The sequence below is a fragment of the Phymastichus coffea genome, unplaced genomic scaffold, assembly GCF_024137745.1.
Source record: "Phymastichus coffea isolate CEN01 unplaced genomic scaffold, Cenicafe_Pcof_1.1 PCOF00016, whole genome shotgun sequence".
In the NCBI taxonomy this organism is placed as follows: domain Eukaryota; kingdom Metazoa; phylum Arthropoda; class Insecta; order Hymenoptera; family Eulophidae; genus Phymastichus; species Phymastichus coffea.
The window spans coordinates 2,359,375-2,384,699 of NW_026706827.1; the positions used below are offsets into that span (position 1 = coordinate 2,359,375).

General features: G+C 33.5%; 1 protein-coding gene across 8 annotated transcripts in view; it reads right to left on the reverse strand.

Annotated features, from left to right (window-relative positions):
• LOC131675061 (paired box protein Pax-5) overlaps window positions 1-25,325 on the reverse strand; it is a 399,649-nt gene that overhangs the window by 13,175 nt on the left and 361,149 nt on the right. The gene's annotated exons all lie outside the window — the stretch shown is intronic.

Below are 25,325 nucleotides of genomic sequence, written 5' to 3' on the forward strand. Positions count from 1 at the left end.
TATAAAATCAGCTAAAAGCGAAGTCGACTCGGGACAGTGCATGCGTGTATGTGAATATTTGTATGCGATTGTACATGCAAGGGTTGGGGAAACGCGGATGACTGTTTGATAGGAAGCTAACTGAAGCCCGCAGAGGGGAAAGCAAGTTATGGGGGAGGAAGGGAAGGGAACACACGTTGCTGAGACATCTCGAATAATTAAATGACCATCCCGAAGTGGACAGGACTGGAGCATAGGGCTCGTTAAACTTTGCTGTCAAGTTGTGATTGTGCAGGCCGAACGTTTCAGATCGGGGTTGAGGGGTTTGCTTACGTTACTGCCTCTGCTATTGCCGCCATAAGTGAACCGCTATAAAACCCGTTTTAGATCGTTTGCTCGGCCGCTTCTACACCATCCTTTCGCCTCCACCCATTTTGCAATTTTGCCTACATTACCTATGTGTAGTGCTCTACTCTGCTCTCTGCTTTCTCTCTCTCTCTCTCCCTCTCTCTCTCTCTCTCTCTCTCTATTTCTCTCTCTTTCTCTCTCTTTCTCGTTCTCGTTCGCTCTTTCTTTTAGTCGACTATGGCACGCGCAGAGCTTTACGGTCCAATCGAATATGAATGTATGTATGTGTGTGTAAATGTATATAGTATCGATACATATTCTTTGGATACACGTACAGCACTGCCTTCCCAGCTATGTTGTAGTTTCTTTGTGTTTTATGAGATTTATGTTAAAGGTATATATATATATATATATATATATATATATATATGGGGACGCGTGCGCGCGGTTGTGTGTGTGTGTGTAAGTGCTTATACAAACCACGCGTTTGTAACATTATTAACAGAGTATAATAGCATGCATTATCAGCTATGTTATCGAGCTGGCACGTTAGATTAATCATGCCCAGTCCTTATGTCCGAATGTAGTCCTTATTTATGCAGCTAACCAGTTCTGTCATGTGTACCTATAAGTAGTACTGTTTATGTTGCGCATAGTGGATAAGAGGAATTAAAAGAACAATTGTGGCGTTGGAATCTCATTAACAATACACTTTTACGAGGTCTAGAATTGATATCATTTTTGTTTTTTTTCATCTAAAGTATTCATCGATGGAGAATGCTGATAAAAATAGAATTAATACTTTCAGGATTTAAGCATTATTTGGCATTAAATGAAAATAACTAAAATGAAAGTTGACCTTTATGGTTCATAGCTTGAACTGGATTTTATTTATTGCAATGTGGAACAATAATATCAATATTTCGAGTTAGTATTAAATCTCTTGACGCCTACTATTCGCATAACACTTTTTAAAATTGTTATAAATAGATTGCAGCTTGAGTTATATCTAAATAAAAGTAGTACATGTAAAAGTAGTTGCTACGATATTTTCTAATATTTACGCTATTTTCTCCTTATAAAAAAAACAAGACCGGAGTTACGAAACCAAAATAAACGCTATCTAATTGGTTCATGCAATGCGTACGTTTCTATTTGAATCTAACCTAATGTAACCTTATCTGATTTCAGAAGTTTCTTCAAAATGATGATAATTTCTGTTTTTTTTTGGTTTAAATATAAATATATAAAATCATTTAAATATTTCTATTTCAAATTATTTGCACGTACATATATTTTATTTAAAAAAATAATATTTTCATGAATAAGTTTTGAGAAAAATGCTATTTCTTCCACTGTGATTATTGTTAGAAGGCAGAACATTTAGAAGGTATATATCCCTCTGCATTGATTGTAATCTCTGATAAAAATCCAAAAAATTGTAAGAGTCAGAGGTGTTGTTTGCTTTTAAAAAGTGGAGTCGCCACATATTTTTCATATAACTTTATATTGTGAAGACGTATTTCCTTTCACTTTCAAACAGCGATAGTTTCCACAGTTGAATTAGACTTTATGATTACAATAAATAAAGTACAAGGTTAAATTGTTGATAAAATTGGTATAAATTCACGAAGGAATCTCTGTTACAAAGTTTAGCTTCGAATAAACATTATTAACCATGAAGAGAAACATAAATCGATAAATTATTTTATAAATAAAATACTGTGAACTAACTTCTGTGCTGATGTGATGCAGAAATTTATTTTAAAAAATATTTAAATTAAATTTATAGATATAAATATAATCTTAAAATTGTTACGGATGAATAGATAAAAAATAACAGTAATGTAGCTGAAAGTGTAAACGTTGAAATAGAATTTACGAAATGTATGACTCGAAACCAGCTCAAACTTAAAAGAGGAAACATCTCTTGATATAAAGATACCCGACAAAAAGTCTTAAATAGTAGACAAATATGTTAAAAAACAAAGAAAATTAAATTGTTCGGCGCAGCTGACAGTACCAGGTATTTAGAAAGAGATGAAGGAGAAATTAACTTAATACATTACTCATTATCTATGGCTAATTAGTTAATATCTAAAGATCTGCTACGTCATCGCTCTTTTATTTTAAAATAATAACTAAATCTATGAATATTAACGTAATTAGATTTTTATTTAAAAATTAATGTTGATGGATGTTAAGCACGTTAAGTAGAGAACGATTTCATGTACGCGGTATATTTTATAATAGATTTGATTTGATTCAAACATGAAAGTCAATATTAATACAAATGAGAGATGTCGACACTAGTATACCTTAAATAAGAGGAAAGAATCGGAAAAAGCAAAATCCATACCTTCAAAAAATGTACTTATGAGGATTTCGTCATATATATTAATGTATGTCTTTTCAACGTTAGAATGTTGTTCATGAAATGATTATCCGAACACTCGCGACATAAGTATAAGTTTTTGATTAATTTGATTGTCAGAAAAAAGGAAAAGTTGCGAGAGAGTGATGACGGTGAGAAGCGACTGAAAACCCGGTCGAGAAAAGATGGGCACTTTGCATCGATCGAAAACATGCAAGCGCACCTCAACTCAATGATGGCAGCATCAGCATCGAAAAAAAATAGTGAGTCAATTGTACAATGAGCTTTGACACTCGAGGCGGAATATCGATGCCCGGTTTGGTTTCGCATTGCACTGGCACGAGAGCCTGAACGTCCCCTTCTTTTTAATACTCGCAGCGTACGGGACTGAGGTGTCGACCGTTATTCGAAAGCAATTGAGTCAATGTTAAGCAACACACAATACACGGGTAATAATGGAGAGTCTCGATTGGGGTGACTCGAGCGCGTACGTTTGCTTTCTTTGGCCTGTGTACGAGGCAAGTCGTTTGGAGGATATTGCCGCACATGTATGTAGTGGTCGAGAAGAGTCAGGGGGACGTGTCGAGCGCAGATGTATAAGCTCCCGCTGCCAATACGGCTTCTTTCCCGTGCTATCATACGTTTTTTGTTGACTCTTCCCTTTGTTCACTTAAATTTTCAACTTCAGACTCCTTTTCATCGCCCCTTCCCACCGCACACCCATGTCCCTTTATACATGCGTGTGTGTGTGTCTGTGTGTGTGTGTGTGTGTGTGTGTGTGTGTGTGTGTGTGTGTGTGCGTGTGTGTATGTGTGTGTGTGTATGTATGGGATCTCATAATACTCACACTGGCCCTGATCATCTGCTGCAAGTCTTTATATTGCCGCACTATTGTTCAATTACCAGTTAGAAGTGATAATGCACATTACATTTCAATTTGGTCTCACATTTTGTGTACTTTATATTTTATACGATAGACTATTTGTTTATTTTCTATTTAACGCAGGGTTATCGAAGTAAGCACACCTGTTCAAATTATTTTTCATTATTCATTATAATATTCTCTCGCCATATAACATTTTATTATTTTCCAAAACTTAAACATATATATGATGGAATATACGCATAGTAAAATTATTAGACGTAGGTACATATAATTTTTTGATATTGATTCGCACATACGTGAGATATTATTCACTTGCCAAGAGAGGTTGGCGAAAAATATATGAACAAAAAATGTAGTTTCTTTTAATAACAAAAATTAATCAACTTATAAAGTCTAATGTAGTATTAGTAATAATTATAAAATAACAGCGATGACATAAAACCATAAAGCTATGATGTACCTAAGAGTGTATCGGAGTCTCCTTACTATTTATTACAAGATCATTGATTCAATCAGTCTAAGATAAACGGTTTTATCTTCAAGACGTGTCTTCCTCGTATGCTTTCAATAAAAACACTTTTTTGTTTTTATATTGATATAAAAAGTTAGTATTATTAATTTATAATAGAATATTATGTAGAAGAATATTCTGTTATTATTATTTTAAATAATTTATAATAGAAATTTATTAAAAAATATTATTATTAATTTATATTTAAGGTGTCACGGTGGCTCAGTAGGTAAGGCTTTTTGCAAGTGGTCGTGGGTTCGAGCTCCAAGCATGTGAAAAATTTTAGAAATTAAATTTACATTTGTTTGTTATCATAATTACGGTGGTTTGTATTCCATTTGAAACTTCAGTTGTACTTATGCATGTAAAACAATGTAATGCAATGCGGTGCAATGTAGTGTAATACAATGCAATGTAGTGCAATGCAATATAATGCAATGCAATACAATGCAGTGTCATGCAATGTAATGTCGTATCCTTCTAAAAGTGGTGGGGGAGTAGGGGTCTACAAATTCATGATTATAGGAAATTAAGCTAATGCCTTCACAGACCTAGTGTACTTCTACATCGTTTCACATGAACGTAGTTCTTGAAGTAGCAATAATAATAATTATTTAGAAAATAATAATTCTTAAGAATTATTATTATTATTATCTAGACATTAATTTTTAGAGGTTTAATGATCTTTACCGAATCCTAGCATACTGATGGGAATAGTAACATTAAAATAACCTACATCATTCATAAAAGTTAATTCCCTATAGCCAGTTCAACCAAAATTTTCAGAAATTGAATTTTCACTTGGTTTGAGTGCTAACCAGTTCTTCGTTGTAAGCGACTTAGTCCTTATTACTCCAATATCATTTTCCTAAGTTAGTTGGTTACATATAATATGAGTCACGGCGAGATAAAAGTATAGATAAATCCTGATAAATTACGATACAAATTGCACATTAATATGCAAGATATTTTCCACTACGAGGTTAATTTTTGACTACTTTTAGCCTTAGACTTTTCAAGAACTGAATGTACCGACGTCTAAGCGCTGTAGTATCTTGCTGTCGACTGATCGCTGATTGACATTTTAAACCTTTAATCTATTTTCGACCAACCTTAGTAATGTAAATGATATCCATTAATGTATTACACACACATACACACACACGCATACAGACACACACACACACACACACTCAGTCTGTAATGAATTCTTCTAAATTTCCGTCTTGATAGATAGTACAAATTTGTAAATGATTGATACTCCTTATGGTGACTGGAGGGTAAATCTCACGAGAGCGCACTGCAGGAAAAATTTAAGGCATTTATATATGCAACTGCAGTAATATTACACTCTACACGTTAAGAGTCGACTTTGACTATAGTCACAGATATCAGAACTACATGTTTCGTTAGTGAGAATATCATGTTTAGTAAAGCATCAAATTGATCCAATAGTCTTTTAGTTTAAAATTTATTTTATGACTATACTAAATAACAATACGTCAAGAATTGCTGTCTGCCTATAAACTAAACGATATTCCTTTTGAACAATTTCGTCTTAAACTACGTAAAATTTGTTATTACCGACGTTAATATTTAGTGTGGAGTTGAATTAGTCTGAACACATATTTTTTATTAGGTATCAGCTCAATGGGTGGAAAGTAGTATGTTTCAATAATATTGATAAATTTCCTAAGAGACTTAATGTTAGTACGAGGTGTGATCAAAAAGTAAGGTGAATTTTGAAATTTAGCGGGCTACGTCCGTTCGATCTTCGACTTTTTTATTTGGTTATGTCGGTACACTCGTCTAGAACATACGTTCCAAATTTTAGCTTTGTAGTATGTTTGGTTTGTTTGTGAGAGGCATCAAGGTTAGAAGTGTTTTGCGTGCTCCACGATTTGCTGCTGTCTAAAAACATGGATCAAAGAGTTTGCATTAAATTTTGTGTGAAAAATGGAATCAAATGTTCCAAAACACTTGAAATGCTGAAAGTGGCATACGGTGAGTCTACTTTAAGCCAAAAAAATGTTTACAAGTGGTATAAACTCTTCCAAGAAGGCCGAGAAGACACCGACGACGAACCTCGTTCTGGACGCCCCAGCACATCAACAACTGATGAGAATGTTGAAGAAGTGAAGAAAATAGTGTTGGGAAATCGTCGAATTACCATTAGAGAAATTGCTGATATTGGCATCTCATTTGGTTCGTGCCAATCAATTTTGACGAGTGTTTTAGACATGAGACGTGTGTCAGCGAAGTTTGTTCCGAAATTGCTCAATTTCGACCAAAAGAAACGTCGCATGAGCATCGCCCAAGAGCTACTGAATGACGTCAACGATGATCCAGATTTACTCAACAGGGTTATAACAGGTGACGAAACATGGGTATACGGTTATGACGTCGAGACTAAGACTCAATCGTCCCAGTGGAGGCATTCTGGATCACCAAGACCAAAAAAAGCACGCCAAGTTCGATCAAATGTAAAGGTTTTGCTTACAGTTTTCTTTGACTGCAGGGGCGTGGTGCATCATGAGTTCTTGCCACAGGGTAGAACAGTAAATAATGAATATTACCTGCAAGTTATGCGCAATTTGCGCGAAGCAATCCGCCAGAAACGTCCGAATTTGTGGAAAAATAAAAATAAAAACAAAAAATTGTTATAATTAAATAACTTTAATCTACTTTCTTGTTAAAAAACTATACAAATAACTGTATAATTTATAGATCTACACGTACCAAATTTATCTTTACATGAACTGAAATCATACCACGAGTAGTAAATGGCCATTTTAGTTATATTGCAAACATTGAAGAAATATTTTTAGGATGATTGATTTTAATAAGTGCCTTTCACTCATTTGTTATGTTTTCATAGACTAAACGAAAGACTTTTGAAAAAAATGTCATTCCATTAAGTGACTTGGCCAAAACTTGACTAATGACAGAATTGAACAATAATTTTTATTGCTTTAGTATTTGACAGCTTTCAAATACTTAAAAAAAGGGAGTTATCGACCTCATTTAATAGAAGTAAGTTATCAAAGTCCAGGTGTTATATATTGATTAAATAGGAAACTGGCTCTGTATGTTTGCAGACTAATAATTTTAATAAATCTTGACATATTCTTTCAAAAAACAAATACATAATATAATAACACTTACTGAAAGAATATTTGAAAAAAAAATTTTAGTTACCGAAGTAATAAAATAGATATCTTCATAAAATAAGACAAATCAAATTATTGCAGCGATAAACACATACAGACGACTTCGAAAAATAACTGAATGGATGATAAAGGTCTATTCTGATGGACTTATTTTTAGAAATTTAATATTTTAGTCATTTTTACATTATTTTGAGATTTTCTACTATAAATAAGTTTTTCTTCTGCTTAATTTTTTCAAGCTCTGTTTCGCTTAGTTTATGAAACATGATTTCGGGATATTTATACCACTTTTCAAGTTCCTCTATGAAAAGTCACTCTGTAATCACGTAGTAAAGAGGTTAAGATCCTCTAAAATCAAGAACGAAGTAAATCGAGTTTTAATTTCAATTTCACAATAATTGGGTTACAGTACTGAATTAGAGCCTTATTAATACATAATACCTGTCTTACAGTCCATGCGCTTTGGAAGATTGATTTTGAGAGCATGTATGAAATATCACTATAGCAACAAATCAATAAAAATGTGCCCATATTTGGCAGAATGAATTTTATATTATTTCATTTTAATGCTTTCATAACTAATTTTGAAAAATTACTGTTGAATTTCTATCTAATTAAAATCTACAGGGTGAGTCATTTTAATCGATTAATTGAAAAATTTAGGAAAATTCGAGATTTATAACAAATTGGTTCAGACTATAGTTATTCAAGACAATGAAGGTCATCTTAGTGTCATATCAATTGACTGATTTTCAAGTTCATTTGAAGGTCAAAGAAATTTTTTTTTAATTATAATCCTGATTTTTAACCCCGGATTCTGAAACATATTAAATATAATGTACCAAAAATCTACTCCGAAAACATTTATGTAATTTTTACATTTTTGCAATTATTTGCAAACTTCATGTTTTGCAAATTGTTTGAGTCTATTGCTTTTTGAATTCCTTTCATAATTATCAGAATTTTGTTACTTTTCATTTTAATATTCATTTAAAATAATATAAAAATCCAAATTTAATAAAATAGCCTTAGATTTTAATAGTCTTATAATTTTTTTCATTGATGATTCATCAGCCTAATTATATTGTTATTTTAGGAGAATGCCAAAATAATTATCGGACTACAGCATGACGCTATGCTGAACGTTTTCCTTTAAGAAGATACCCTAATCACAACGCGATATATAGGTTAACTGAAAAAGCTTGTCGTGAGCATCTTCATCGTCAACGCAAATGTCACGAATTCTACGAAAATAACTCGCGTGTTTTGACCTTCCTAGAAATCGTTTATCTCAATCCGAACATTAGTAATAGACAAATTTAAAGGGAAATCGATATAGCACAAAGAACGATTATAAGGGTTCTAATATCATCTCTACCACATAACTTATTAACAGTACCATATGAAAGAAATGTAGGCCGAATCATGTTCAATTACGTATTGAATTTTGCCAGCAAGCTTTAGGAATGATACAAAATAACCTAGAATTTTTTAGATATGTTACGTTTTTAGATGAGGCTAAAGTTTCTAGTGATGTTCAACTGAATAGACATAATTGCCACTATTGGTGAAATGAAAATCCCCACTGGCACAAAGATGTTAATCATTAAAACTGATGGAGCTTTATGGTGTAGTGCGGCATAGTTAACGGTTACCTAATTAGACCTTTTTTTTTTTAAAGAAATGTAGATCAAGATAGTTATTAGGAATTGTTCAGGGATCATTTTCTAGACCTTTTATTAAGTTTGGAACACGACAAAGAATTTGGCTTCGGTAAAATGACGTAGTTCCCCATTTTGCACGAATACCAAGAACGTTTCCGAATGAAAACTACAATGAGAGGTAGATTGATCAAGGAGATCCAATTAACTCACCTCCGAATTCACCAAATATGACATCTCTGATTTTTACTCGTGGGGATACGTAGAAAATATTGTTCTTGCACAGCAACCAACAACTAAATAAGACATGGTGAGATGTATTCGACGAGCTTGCGCAGCAATTTCACGAAAGACATTACGGACAGTACAAAATTTTCAAATGCGCTTATATTTGTGTCTACAAGTTGATGAAGGGAATTTCGAGTATTTAATTAAAAATTATAAAAGTAAAAGGCAAGGGGACTCACGTAAAACAAGCATTTCAAAGGAAACGGAACTTACTACGTCTATGTCGTAGTTTCCGGGTAAAGAGAAAAGTAAGATTTAGTGTGATAATGAGGTTATTTAAAAAATTATTGTAACCTTTAAATAACATGAAAAATTAACCTAAATTCTTAAAAATTAAAACAAACACCTTCTAAGCAGATTTTTGATACCTTATCTTTATTTAGCTTAATAAGGGTAAAATTAAAAAATTAAAAAATATTATTTTAGACGAAAAATGTCCCTTATTATAGAATTATTTTAGAATCTGGGTTTAAAAATCAGAATTATTATTTCAAAAAATTTCTTTGACCTTTTAATAATCTTAAAAATTGACCTCAATGTCAAGAGTTTCAATGTTATTGACCTATAAGTTCACTTAAATATTAACTTGCCCGCAAATTCATAATCTTATTATATATTTATATCTTAGAATAATCTAAGAAAATTAGGTTTGAATGGATTGTTGATATTTAATCTTAATTTGACCTTTTAAAGTAATCCTAAAATAACTTTATAAATAATAATTCGGATGTGAATTTTCCCGCTCTTTCCGAATCTGATGTCAAAAAGAGATTTCCAAAAAAAAATTACTTTTGCTTTTAAATGACCTTGAAAATTAATCACAAGATCAAAACTGATATGACACAAAGATGACTCTCATTATCTTAAACAACTTTTGTACAAACGAATTTTTGATAAAACTACAACTATCGCAGATATTTAGGCAGATCGATTAAAATGATTCACACTGCATAAATAAACCCAAAATGCTATACAAAAAGTAAAAATACTATTTGTCAATAATATTAGTGCTTAGATATTCACTATTTCTTATTAAAAGAGCTGCAGCTAATGGTCATTCGGCTATTTTGATTTCTTGCATTTTTCGTACTCTGTACGTATACTGCTACGCATGGTTCTCAAGCTCGTTTGACACTTTTGAAGAGTTGCAATATGCATGAGCGGCTTGTGTACATAACTAAAATGACGGAAAATTAACTGTATTTATTTAGGTGTTTATAGACATTGATATCTTCAGAGATTGTGTCAGATGTCACCAGTCGGTCAATATGTAGATGATGTACACACGGAGAACCTCCGCTGTATACGTATAATCCAATAAAGCTGTATATAATACAGCTCAGTACGAAGTAGGGTGGATATATAGCTTATATATAGTGTATATGTAGCCACACACTGTATTGGCCGCTCATCAAACCAGCAATCTCCCTATTCATGGCTTACTACACAAGGCGTAAGTTGGCAATTAGGAGAATAGTAGCGACGCAATACTAAGACACATCAGTCATTAACGCAACTTTATGCACTTAACTGCTAACCATTTATTTATTGAGTACCACTTACACATATATTGTAAACTTCTACGTCAAGTCTACCTTTATAAGTAAGAGTATAATTAAGAGTATAATAACCGACAAATATGAGCTAAGCTCACAAATACGATATCAAGCATATGTCTGTAGCGCGATATAGTATAAAGGCCGGTGCAGCTAGCGAAGCGAGTCCATCATACTCTGATACAATACACTAGCATATATCACGAATGTAATGCTGTATTAGGTTTGATGAGACAAACTGCGACATCCACCGAATCCATTTAAGCAGGACTTTTTGACGATTGAGTCATGAATAATACTACGATCCCTGCACTTATATGTACAACCCGTCAAGCTAGTTTACACAATAAAGTACTAGAGTAAAAAAGTAAAGATAGTTAATAGCACTAGTTGGTGCTTCGAAGCGCTATGATAGATGCAGGATGATCCTAAGGTTTTATTGAAGAATATTGTTAATCGTACCAGTATCTACGACTCCATGGCCAAAAAATCCAGCTTAAATGAACTCAATGGCTGTTGCAGTTCGTCTCGACAAACGTTGCCTAACGTTGCGTTCCTAGTATATGCCAGTATGTTGTAAGCCAAATTTGCTTATATCTAAATCTCTAAGATATCAAATGGCGTTCATCTAGTCGTAGACTTACGCTTAATAGGAAACTTGCTATTATTGACATATTAACCCATTAAGGCCCAGGCCAAACCTGGGAAAGATAGCGCCAAACTAACTATGCCAATCGTAGCTAAATCGAAAAAAAAATACCCCTGTTTTTTCTTTTGCCGTTTGCGATTGTTTATAAAAAATTATTTAAACAAATTATCAAAAAGTTATTATTTTCAAAAAACTGATAGCGGCAATCGATTCTACGGGAAAAAACATGAAAGAAATGTATATAACGTTTTTTTGTCAGACGTCAATTTGTTTAAGAAAATAGGACAGAAAGCTTTGAATTTTCACAAATTGTACATTTGGAAATTTGACTAACATAGTAATTGTTGGGTTACGAAGTTGCAAAGAGTTTGCAAAATTTTTTTTCTATTGAAACCGTGTTAGAGATCACGTTTGAGTGGCGAGCTAACGGTTTTATGTAATATTATGAATTCAGTTTTCATTACAAAAGTTTTTAGTATATTTGGACATTTCTAGTACATTTATAAATTTGACTAACATAGGCTAATTTTTGGGTTACTGAGTTTGCAAAATGTTTTTCTATTGAAACCGTGTTAGAGATCACGTTTGAGTGGCGGGCTAACGGTTTCATGTAATCTTACAGATTCAGTTTTCATTACAAATATTTCTAGTATAAGTTGTCGTGTTGGGTAGTGATCTGATTTTTGTAGTCCCAATATAATTTTTTGTTTATAATTGATAAGTGAAGATGCCAAGGCGTAGAGTAAAAGATTTAGCAGAATTAGTTGAGGAGGATGATATCGATGATTGTCAACATGTAGATATAACTTTTATACCGGAAGATCATGAGAGCTCAGATGGAGATTCTGATTGCAATCTTGATGAAGATATTTCATCTCAAATAATTCCCACCGGCTCTTATGAACATGTCAAAAATACTTACACTAGTACGCAAAAATTATTAGAACATAATCATATCTATAAATGGCAAGAAGAGGCTTCAAGCCACTCTACAATTATGGATACTGATGATAACTTCAGTATTCAATCGATTTCGTCTTTATTTTCTAAGAACTCTGTAGAGTTATTTGAAATATATTTTTCAGATTCAATGAAAAAGTATATAATTGAAGCTACAGCGGAAAATAATTTTGAACTTAGTATGATCGACCTAGAAAAATTTATGGTAATCTTAATGATTACTATAATAAATTCTAGGAAGTATCTTCGTGACTATTGGTCAAGTAAATTAATTTTACAGTGTCCAGTCATATCTAATCTCATGACAAGGAATAGATTTGTTGAAATCAAGAGAAATATTAAATTTTATAAAAAGAAGGATGAGAATAAAAACGACAAAGTTTGGAAAGTAAGAACACTGTATGATTATTTTCGTCAAAATTGTATGCAATTTGGCTTTTTTTGACTATAATCTATCAATAGACGAGATAATGGTCAAATATTATGGCAGATTCGGAATTAAACAATGTATACGAAATAAACCAATCCGATTCGGGTTCAAGGTGTGGGCACTTTGCTCCTCAGATGGATATATATGTGAACTTAATATTTATACGGGAAAAGCTGGAATTGATGAAAGAAATCCTTTAGTTACCGTCGGTTTGGGATCTAGAGTCGTCATGAAGTTACTTTCACCTCTATTAGAAGTAACTGACAAAAATGATCTTCGTAAATATCATATATATTTTAATAATTTTTTCACAAGTCCAGATCTGATGGTTCATTTAGATAAACTAGGATTATCAGCAACTGGGACTGTTAGACAAAACCGAGTCAAAGAAAAAGTTGAGATGCCAAAAAAAGCAGAAAGGAGTACAACTATGGCTTTGCACGATAGTAATTCAAATTTGAATTATATCACTGTTATGGACTTAAAACCTGTATCAGTTCTTTCAACGAAATATGGTGATGAGCCAAAAGTTGAAGTACAGAGATGGCACGAGTCATCTAAGAAGTCAATTCTCTTCCCTCAAGCGTTTTCAATGTATAATCGATACATGGGTGGAGTTGATCTGCATGATCAACATTGCAATGCATTGACGCCTACAATTAAAAGTAAGAAATGGATGTGGTGTCTCTTTGTGAGACTTATTCAGGCAGCATTGACAAATTCTACCGTCATCTATAATAAGCTTCATCCAGAATTACCAAAGGGAACGAAAGACCTTGTGCAAGAAGTTTGCCAATATTATCTCGATAAGTTTTCAAGGGACCGCCCTGTCAGACAAAAAAGACATAGTGATAGTTCATCGAACGAACACAAAATAAAAATAGGTAAGTACCTATATTGTGAGGTTTCATCGTGTAAAAAAAGAACTCAGCTGTACTGTGAACAATGTTCTAAAGTTGTATGCAATGATCACAAAAATGACCACATAAATGAAGCTTCATAGAAATTTGAATGTATTGTAGAAAATCGCTATTTTACAGTTATTTGTTTTTGGAACAAATTGACATTTGACAAAAAAACGTTATATACATTTCTTTCATGTTTTTTCCCGTAGAATCGATTGCCGCTATCAGTTTTTTAAAAATAATACCTTTTTGATAATTTGTTTAAATAATTTCTTATAAACAATTGCAAACGGTAAAAGAAAAAACAGGGGTATTTTTTTTTCGATTTAGCTACGATTGGCATAGTTAGTTTGGCGCTATCGGCAATAGATTTTGCTTGGGATTTGGCGTATACTCGTACACATGTACCTGATAGACTTGCAATTGTTTATAGCCGTTTTACACTAACAAATTGACGTCTGACAAAAAAACGTTATATACATTTCTTTCATGTTTTTTCCCATAGAATCGATTGCCGCTATCAGTTTTTTGAAAATAATAACTTTTTGATAATTTGTTTAAATAATTTTTTATAAACAATTGAAAATGGCAAAAGAAAAAACACGGGTATTTTTTTTTCGATTTAGCTACGATTGGCATAGTTAGTTTGGCGCTATCTTTCCCAGGTTTGGCATAGGCCTTAATGGGTTAACGTGATATAAAGCTAGTTATTTATACGCTTTAGGCAAACGAAACGAGAGTACGATGGACTGGCTTTGCTAGCTGCCCCGGTCTTTATACTATACCACGCTACAAACGTTCGTTCATCGTATTCGTCAACTTGGCTCGCACTTGGTGATGAAAAGGTTTTATACTCTTGGCGTAGATGTTTTCGGGTTATGTGTAGATAGCACTCAATAAATAAATAATTGGCAACTAACTGCACAAGGTTGCGCTGTTGACAGTTGTGTCTTTGTATTGCCTGGCTACTGTACTACCATACCATTACCAACTTACCACTCACGTGGCAAGCCACGAATACGAATAGACTGAATGCTGATTGAATGAGTGGCCAATACAGTATGTAGCTATCCACTCCGTTACATCCTGAGGCGTTCTGGATTCAATGCAGGGGTGCTATCCATATAAATGTATCCGGTTGCGCAGAGGCTCTATATTGCAACTGCGCACATTGCGCACATTGCGCAGTTGCAGTATAGAGCCTCTACGCAACCGGATACATTTATATCGATAGCACCCCAGGTGGGTAAGGCTCCTCGCGCGTGCGCCATCTATTGACTGATTAAGTGTCCACTGTATAAACTCGAATACGATATAGCCTAAGATATCAATGTCTATGAACATCTAGATTAGTGACAGTGGTACTTTCGTCTTTTTCGCTATGTACAGAAGCTCTTCATGCGTTTTGCAACTTTTTATAATTGTCGAATAAGTGTTAAGAACTAGATATAGGACTATACGTACTGAGTACGAAAAATACAAGAACTCTAAATAACTAAATGGCCATTAGTTGTCAAAGAAACGAAATTGAAGAATCACATACAAACTTTCCAAGTTGTTATTATAATTATTATGATGACATATCCTAGAGTACGCTACGTTACATTTCAAAATAATTCCCGTCTGTGCTACTGTAAACGGACCGATAACCATGACTATACCACATATCTTGCCAAAATATTTTGTTCACAGTTTTGCGTGTCCATTATTTATATTGATATTTATATTATTCGGATAGGTAATTTTTTTCTTAATTTTAATAGAATCGAATTTTTTACTAAGTACTATTTGTTGATTCTCTGAAGTTATTGAATACTTGTTACATTGTGAATCAATTGAATTTGGTTGTGAAAATATGGATTTTCTACATAATAATGTAAAATCACTAAAACCTAAACTAATATTAGTCAGCCAAAAGATTTAAAGGGGCCAACTGGTGTTCAAATGAAAATTATGTTTTCTTTATTGTGGTGTAAAAACCATTCTGTTAAAGTTATTATCCTGAATAAATTTGTTATCATGGTGTACTCGTTAAATGCTTTTATTTACTTATTTTCAAGTCCTAAGATCTCACATAAGGGTCTTAGAAAGTCCCCTCCACTGTAAAGCTTTATTTTTTTTTAAACACATTTTTATTAACACGATTTCTGAAAGTTCTAGTGAAGGAAAATCATTTTTAAAGGACTAATTTGTAATTCCTTTACAGTAGTACTTTGTCTCAAGTGGAAAATTTTTTGAAATAATCAATTTTACTGTTTTTATGAGAACTTTTACAAATTTCTTTCATAATTCTTCTTGCATTAATGCTATGCTCAGCAGAGTGGGAATATATATATATATATATATATATATATATATATATATATATATATATATATATATAATACGCATATGTGCATGCATACACACATACCCACACATATACACACCGATAAAAAGTGAAAACATTTGCTTACCCCCATCCCCAACACCGACAATAATCTAATGTATGCATGAGTAAATACCGCAAAGTTTGAACACTCTTGTAATATAAACACGCTACGCTGCGGCTACGTAACCATCACTTTCGCAATCTCACGAATACATGCGTATATGCCTAGCTCTGCTGTCACTATTTTTGTAATCGAATAAGAATGCCTATTATGGTTTACAAGTAACAGCAACTGTTCAACCGACCGAAATAGGTTCCTTTAATCTATAAAAATCGTCTTCCTATATATTCATGTACTTACATAACTTTTTTATTTATTAATTCCTGTGAAGATGTACATCGTGTGTACTAAAAATAGTGGCTTCGAGAGCACTTCATTGTTGGCTTTCAGATGTGGTTCGGATTATATAGGTACACTTAACGGTAGGTCTTGGGGGGGAGGGGGAGAGAAAGAGAGGGAGAGAGAGAAGGAGAGAGATAAAAGGAGGGAGAGAGCACACGTTTCCAGCATCGAGTGTTGAGGGGTCGTATAAAAATGATCGTCTTACGCAACTATATACAAAGCGTGTGCCTGCACGCGTCGGCAATATTTTGAACGATGCAGCCAATGAATAGCGCCACGTGTCGCTTGCCTTTCGCCCGGGAGCAGACACGCTACTGCTTGACCGGGTGCTCGCTGGTACTATACATTCGATACGCTATGCCCTGCCATGACGAATTTTTAAAAAATCGCTCTCTCTCTCTCTCCTTCTCTCTCTTTCCTTCTTTCTCCTTTGCCAGTTCTCGTCGTAAGATTTGCAATATCAATCGTGCCGTTACCAATACATATTAGCCACCCTTTATCAACGAACGATTCACCCTTCCCATTGGCAAACCTCTATAATATATATTTCCAGGGTAAATGAATATTTAATAAATAAATTGATAATAATCAAAATTATGGGGTATATTAAAGGGTATACTGTAATAGCATTACGCACATACACATACACGTACACACACACACACACACACACACACACACACACACACACACACACACACACACACATACGCCCACGCACACGTAAACGGAGTAGGGGGCTGACCCCCTGCGGGTTTTGCATACGAATTATTCGTTAATCTTTTCTTTCTTTGTATACAGAATTGTGCAAAATTTTAATACACCGGTAATTTCGCTATATCTCATTTTCAATTTTTAAGGTTTACACAATTTTAGAATTTTGAATTTTCAAGTAGTCATGTTTTTTTTCATTTAAAATAGGTATTTCACTAATAAAAAAACACTGACCCGGCACAAACGCGATTCATTAAAAAAGTTTTTATGCATATTTTAGTTTGAAAAGTTATGTTTTGAAAAATAATGAAAAACCATTTATTTCATTATTCTAGAGGTACTCTAAAAATGTTCTATCAACATGCTACGACGTAATTCTTTTTCCTATATTGAATTTAAGCTTTTAAGTTTAGTTTTTAAAAATATAAAATGGCTATGTATGAAGATATTCAAAGTATATACAAATATCGTATAATTTTTAGCATATTATGATATCTGACTTTTAGTATTGTATTTAGTATCTTTTAGTATTTAGTATTTGAAATAATTTTTTCACACATGCTCATTTTTTTCCAATACAACATACACAAATTTAATGATAATGCATTATTGTTTGTATGGACCTAATTAATTTTGAATATAAAAGTTTTTAAGGATAAAATGAACCCATAAGAATGTTCAAATCTTTTTAAACTATTTTGACGCCATCAAATAAAAAACAAGGAAATGTTACTTTCTGTTGATACTTCATTCAATATTTTTATTTTTAATAATTGGCAAAATAGTAACTATAGGAAGATGCAGTGCTCAAATCAAAAAATGGCAAAATATTTGTTTGTTCAAACCAAAAATAATGAGACTGAAATATTTATTTTATTTAAGGTAAGCCGATGTTGTATACAAAATATTATTACTGTATATTCAAATACTGCACATCAAAAGACGGCGAGAAATAAAATATACACTAAAAAATTACGCGCAACAAATGCTCGAATTGATAGAATTATCATGAATAAAGTAAAAAAATCGTATGATTACAGTAAATGGTATAAAGAGTTAATACGTAAAGAAGCAAAGGTTAATATTTCCAGAAAAATCCTCAGCAGTGAAACTTTTGACAAGTGGGAAATACAATAGTAATTGTCTTTCTGTAAAAATATATAGAAGATACATGGAAGGTCTATAATGGTTCCGGGTTGTTTGTTATTTGGTTTTTTTCTTTTAATTATGTTTGTTCGCTCATATATTTTTAATTTACTATCTCATTTACAGCTCATTTACAAAAAAATTTTATAACTATATGTTTGTGGCTTTATATCAATATCGTTGTTTTAGTTTCAGAGAAGAGTATTTTATTTCTTCCTTTACTTGGTGTTTAGTTGATAATGCATTACACAGATCTGCAAAATAGTAGGTTGTAATTGTTGTTGACCAACTAAGGATCATTTCTAAAGTAATTTTTTGTCTAGAATCTGAATCTGAAGTCAAAATTTATTCATCATGTTGATTTCTGAGATTTTTGACATATCCCAATCTGATAGGGCGAAAAATGTTGTTTTTTTATATATTTGCGGTTCTGTAATATTGCGAAAAAAATTTTTTTTTCTGAAAACATGTCAAAACATCTAAAAGTAAAGCTCTTACCATTCAATCTTCTTTTTTTTAATCCTGTAACTTTCAGGGCTATAACTTCAGACTTTCAAATTCTAATTTCTTCAACTATTACGCCCTGTAAACAGCGAGACTATAATCGATCCTTGCAATCTGCCGGTTTTAAATTAGTCATTATCAAAAAAATTGAAATTTGAGAGTCTAAGATTATAGTCTTGGTAGTTGCAGAGCTCAAGAATTGAGGAAATTAAGGTTTAAGAATTTGTCGTTATAATGTGCTATAAGTTTTTAAGTCGTTATAATGTGCTATAAGTTTTTAAGTCGTTATAATGTGCTATAAGTTTTCAAGTCGTTATAATGTGCTATAAGTTTTCAAGGGTAAGAGTTGTATCTTCAGAAGGTTTGACCCATTTTCAGAAAAAAATTTTTCGGTATGTTACAGAACCTCAGATAAACTAAAAAACCATTTTTTACTTTTCAAGTTAGAATATTAAAAAACCCGACGTAATGGACAAATTCAAACTTCGGATTCGGATTCTAGGCAAAATATTACGTTGGAAATAATTCTTATTTGGCAAACAACAAAATCGTGAAGATCCATATTATAGCACGCAATGATTAGTTCACGTAAACAATTTTCTGTCACAGTCGAAGAAAATTTGAAGTTATTTTATGTTTTCAATATTATTCTTACAAGTCAATGTCTGATCTCTGACCGCGTCATAAAAACACTTATCAATACTGTATACAATTAACACATTTACACAATCACATACATATACAAATGCTCACGTGACCATTTCTCAGCCAATCAGTTCATGAATAAAGTAATTTTACTCCACAACACATCTCTTTTTATAAGTAGGATTATGATAGGACTAAACAGTGATATTTAGCGCGCTTCGCGCGTTCATTCGTTTATTTTCTTGGTTTTTTTATGCATTTATTTTAATACTGAATATAGATCAAAATTTTTATTGGCAAAATTGAATATTCGGTAACTCAATATACATTAAATATTCCCATAATTATATAAGATGTAGCCGACGTATGATTTATTGGTAAATAAATATGCAGTTATATACTCAATTCAAAATGTTATCAATGAAGTTTTAAATTTTTATCGTCTGAAATTCTGTGTTCAAAAAGCATTAAAAATGAAAAATTTTAAAAACGTGGTTAAAAATATGTAATATAAGTTCTAAAAACATTATACTTTTCTATAATCGTATCCTTCACAATAGAAATAACATATTTTAGACTAGACTTTCACGGTTGTAATTAATGTATTTTTATATAATTTTCTAATATTTTATGTAATTGAATGCAACCAATATCACTGCTTAATATGTTATTTTAACAATCCATTAATTTACATCTTTTATTGCCTATTCAAAGCTAAACTTTTGCATAGAGTAAATTAAAATTAATTTCCTTATCGAAGGTATCAGTCGGTTTTTATTTTGAGATTCATATGATTAAATCAATCAATTCATGTCAACTTTACAGATATACTTTACAAACGTTAATTATGATATACTTTATCTTCATATGATTAAATCAATCAATTCATGCCAACTTCACAGATATACTTTACAAACGTTTAATTATGTTTAAAATAATTCTCCGAATGCGTATTTATTTCTGAAAGAAAATTTTGTAACTTAATGGCGAATATTTCTACACTGAGGTCTTATCTAAGAAACTATAATATTCATCTTAGATTATCTGCTATAGTTCTTTCGAGTGCAAAACGTTTGATAGAAGAAGAAAAAAAAACAAAAATATTGTTTTTAATTTAACTTGCGACGATATGGCTACACAACCAAGAGTCGAATTGAATGCAGCAACTAAAAAAATGGTAGGATACATCGATTATAGATCGAGCAAGATTTCTGTTATTGATAAATCGCAGAATTCCCTGGCATCGAACGCACTGGTATTTATGCTTGTTGCTGTCAATAGCCGTTACAAGATTCCGTTGGCACATTATTTTATAAAGAGTTCGATATATAAAATATCGACGCTAGATTAAAATATAGCGTATCGGAGGTTTTCTTTGAATATACCTCATGTGGAAAAACTAAAAAAATTCGTATCACACTTAACTCATATCATATACTAAAATTGGTAAGAAATACACTAGCTAAATATAATTTTATTGACGACGAAGATGAAACAATTTCGTTCCAATTTATTACGAATCTCGAAATGTTAAAACAATCGTATCCTACAACTAAATTAAGAAAAAGACAAATAAATTTTCACAACAAAAAATTGAAAGTCACAAGAAAAAAAAATGAATAATGAAAATGAATTTAGCTGCGCACACACTAATCTGCAGTGTTGCTAAAGCCCTTGACTTCTGCACAGGGGATCTTCAACTCGACAAATTCAAAGATTCTGTTGCAACCAGTAGATTTTATTTGAATGTTAAGGGCGCGTTTGATATATTAAATTTTAGAAATATTTATAACATGTAACGGAGATATGCGACCGTTCCCGTCTCGGTAGCTCGCGGCCGTCCGCACAAATTATTTATTTGGGGATTCGGGAAGCAAAAGGCGTTCCCACGACTGAATAACTCGTCGAGAAAAACCACGTTAAACGCACGGATTCGAAGTCGGGATGAGGAGTGATAAAGCGGCGAATAAACACAATACCGGATTAATAGACTAATCCTTTAATTGTCAACATTCGACTACAAGACGGCGATCTCACGTCGATATACTACGAGCGGTACAATAACAAATGCGAACGCGAAGGTGAATCGGTGGCTGGTCAGCCTGCCGATTCCTTTTTTAAAACTAAATATTACAATGAATGCCCGATAAATAATTTCCGCCGTTATTTCGTCAACGGGGTAACCGGCAGATCTGCCACACTACCACCCATCAGCTGGCGCCCAAACATGCAAGAGAGAGACAAGAGAGAACACGGCACCGACCTCGACCTACAGCCTCTCTGACGGTTACAACGCTTCGCAGTCTGACGTCACTGGTGCGCTCCTTCTCGCTAACCGCCTTGCTGGTGTTAATATCGTTGCTGTTTATTCTCTCGCTTGTCCTCTCGTTCGCTCTACTAATGTTGCTGCCTCAACCTGTTGTTCGCTCGTTGATTGTTGTTGTTGTTGCTTCCGCTGCCCTTCGGTAGCTCGGTGTTTGCAGCAGCAATGAAGTCCGTTCACGCGTGCACCCGCGCACCTTGCCGGTTACTCACACGCACTGGTGCCGGGTATCCTTTGGGACACGGCTGGGCGCGACCCAGCCACACACTCTAATTCTCGTCCGCGCACCGGGCGTGTCTTCGAAAACGAACGTTGACGAGGTCGCGAGGCCAACTCCGGAAAACCGTTAACTTCGGTTAAATCCGCGCGCGTGAGCTTCTCTTTGCTAAAGCCCAGCAGATACTCTCTCAAATTTTCGATGGTGATTCGCAACTAGAGCTCTCTCTCTCTCTCTCTCTTCTTCCGCGCCATCTCGATCGCTCCAGCCGTGAGCTCAGCCCGTACACAGCACCTCGAAAACAAAATCCAAGCATGTGCCACACGCACACTCTCTCAGCTTGGATTGGCGAGAGCTAAATGGACGAAATCGGCCTAGCCGAGATTCTCCGTTACAAACAAAATCCTAGGAAGCATACACTATCACGAGAGATAATGTAGAAGAGAAAAAGAAAAAGTTTGAAAAGCTGATGAATTATTTTAAAAATTTTAAAATTGAAGGAAGGTCTATATTAAAAACAAAGCAACATAATGGCTTTTTTTATTTGATTACTGGATTGGAAAATGCTGTTACAATAGCCGAGGATTTATTTACAATGTTTTCCAATGTCGATTTCCTTTTGACCTACAAATTTTCCCATGATCACTTGGAAACTTTTTTTTCATGTATCAAGTAGCTTGGCGGATGTAATAACAATCTGACAGTTAGATAATGTATAGGAGCTTACTGTAAGTTACTTGCACATGCCAGTATCACTGTACCATTTTCGGCTAATCGTAGAAATGAGCGATAATAGTCAATAGTCAAAATGCAACAGGAAATAATAATTGATCGCGACGAACTCAGTATAATCTTTGATCTCCTTGATTAAGTCAATTTTAGTGTTTATATTGACAATATTGTTGAATATATAGATCGTCTGGAAGCGTTATTAAGTACATTCAAAAGAAAATCTCCTGTGATTGCCGCTCCAAATTATTACAAGCTGAGGTTGACGGAAGTGGTGTATACACAGACTTACCTGCTATGGTCGTTTAATTTCAGCTTCAACTGATGTAATTAAAATTTGTTGGACAGCGGAAAAAATTTTTAGATTGCAAATTAACGGTGTTGAACAAAATATACTGGAAAGTATGACTTTCAAGATGCTGCTTGTATTGCCTAGTACAATATTTAGCCACGTGTTTAATCAAGAGTTCTTAACTGACGACCGACATCAATTAATTAAATTAGTAGCTACTCAATATTTCTAGATACATCTGAATTACAGTGCATCAACTGCTGAAGAAAAAAACAAAAAATATGAATGAAATTCGCAAAACATGTCTTATTCAAAGGTGCTTAATGATGTATAAAAATTATTTATTGAAATTACCTTGTAATATTTTTTATTATAACCTTCTTTGTTAAAAAAACGCAAGACATTTTAAATAAGTCTATACCTTCGTTTAAATATTCAATTTATCGTGATTTAGAATACTGTTTGTTTTGTTTTTTTCTTTCGCTCAAGAAATTATAGTGCTTCAATTCGAAAAAAAAAATTAGCCTTACATTCACATAAAAGTGGACATAACAGTAAGACATTTTGTACAATTGTTATTGTCTCGCGAAGGTGTGAACGATTATAATAGATTACGAAAAAAAAGGGATACCATGGGGTTCGAACTCGCGAACGCAAAATTAGTACGGAAAGACGCTACCGACTCAACCGCCGACGTATCTAGAAAACAAAGTTTGGAAGTAATATAAAAACTCGTAGCCTCAGGGGATTGACATAGATATTTGTTTATAAGCTTGGGATATAATACCTAGTATTACGTAATTGACGTGAAAATTTACAAGATAATAGAGATAAATTAATTAAATAAAATATTAAACTAAGGTAAAGCAGCGAACTGGCAAATAAGTACTGACGACACAAGGGAATCGCTCGTTATCACAGCTCTTGAATGTCTAAATTTATTAAATTTATTATGGCATTGTCCATCATTTGTGCATAATAATTAATTTTTATAATAGCTAAACTTTTTTAATCAATGCAATTTACCATGGATTTACTGAGTAAATTTGTTCACGCCATTTGCATTCCACATGTAGGAGAAAGAAAGAGTTGTGTTAAATGCATACATAAAAGGAGCTTCGAGAGCGTTAACTGGTAGTTTAGTTTGACAGCCAGTCAATAATAATATAATCGACCGAAATTCCATTGAAATCTACGGCACTTTACTCGAAAAGAATGAAAATTATCTAAGGGTAGTTTACCCCCTATACCGTATAAGAACAAAAAAAGCCGAAACACTTTAGTTTTCAATCTCCTTTAGGACAATATAAGTTTCGTTGACCTTTGATTAAATTTGTATTTTTCCGAGACAAAAATTTAAGAAAAAAATAACTTTCGCCCTCTTGAAAAAAAGGGATGCCACTCTGCGGACCTTGGTATGCTGTATGATATTGTTATTCAGTAACAAACATTTATCAGTTGTTTTCAGAAAGAAATCTTGTATAGGAAAGGAGATATACTGAAAAAACGGTTTTCGGGGTTGAACTTTGGGGGTAGTTGTCGCCCCTTTAAACCGTTTATTAGCACATAAAAAAATACATGTCGCTTATTTTTTAGTCCTCTACAACATCACAGTTTCATTGAAATCGGTTCCACACACTTCACTTACCTTCCTCGTCAGCTCGCTTTTCTCTCTCTCAGCTGGAATATCGGCGCATCAAAAGTACTGTTAGTCTATACTTTATATGTCTATGAGCGTACGCTGCATTGTGAACTGCAGTGAACAATGGCGACAAGCGAACTGGTGGGCCGTATACGAATAAGTGAGCGGACGCGCTTAACCTAACCGCGGTCACGAAATGCAGCGCAGCGATCCACGGTGCTAATACGCAAAGCAATAGAGAAAAATCGAGACAACAAGCGCAGCGTAAATAAAATGCAAACCAGAGGAGAGAGAAGGAGAGAGAAAGCTAATTTACGAACTAATACTTACAGTGCTTTGCCGTTTATCCAATTTCGATAGTGTGTACGTTTTTATAATACTTTTACCTCCTTGGCCGTACCGTTAACGCATCTCCAAATTCGCCTTTCTACACACGAATTTGTTGATTTTAAATCGATCCACTGATCGCTTTTCGCGTATACAGGTACCCTTTTCTTCTAGTCCAGACTAAGGACCTAGATGTGTGCATATGTCGACTTGTTGCCAGTTCGCTGCTCAATGTCTAATCGCGCCTATTCTCTTTCTTTGCTCGCGATAATCGCTTCTCCGCGAGGTCCATATC